Source organism: Mustela nivalis (genome assembly GCF_964662115.1).
Source record: "Mustela nivalis genome assembly, chromosome: 5".
Classification (NCBI taxonomy): Eukaryota; Metazoa; Chordata; class Mammalia; order Carnivora; family Mustelidae; genus Mustela; species Mustela nivalis.
In genome coordinates, this window is record NC_139024.1 from 13954715 (window position 1) to 13955519 (window position 805).

The following is an 805-nucleotide window of genomic DNA, read 5'->3' on the forward strand; positions in this document are numbered from 1 at the left end:
TTACAAGACTCAAAGCCCTTTAGTAACTATAATGTCTGAACCACAAGAGTCAGAAATGGTAGCCCACGTATCACCTGAAAGCTTGAACTGTTTACTTTCCAAATCAGATTAGGCAAATGTCTTACGTCACCCTACATCATCTCAGCACAGGGATACATCTAGGGTATATGAGGCTCTGGTTAATATTTTTCGTGGGGTCCTACCCTATTTAAAAAATTGATTTGAAATGTTGGCAGGAGCTCCCCTCTACTTGCTAGATAGAATCCCACCCCATTCATGAATTGCTTAATATATCCAATTAGAAAAATATAAAAAGTGAAATGTTTTACAAAATTCATGGCCACATGTGAGGTATAGTGATCTTCCTATAAATATTTTAAATATGTGTAGAAATAGCACTTAAATAGTAGTTTATTATCCCATCGGTGCACATAGAAATTTTTCATTCTGAGTGAGTTACCCCAAATTAGCATATTAGTACCATTCAGGTTATCCAATTTGAGATTCTACAAAAGAAACAAGCCCCATTCAGCAGAAGTGATCTGGTTGCCAGGCTGCCTCCTGGAACTAGTACCCCACCGTAGGGACCCCTGAAGCCCCATAAATAAAAGCTGAGGAGCAGGGAGCATGTTTCTTTTATGTACTTATGTATTTTTATATAAATCGTTGAGGGGCTCCTGGGACATCTGGTCAACCCTACAATAAGCCAGAGAATCAAAGAACACTCCAAAAAGAAGAAACGAGGACCAAGATCCACATGGGTTCTAATGGAGGCCCAGGGCATCTTATCCAGGATAACATTGCC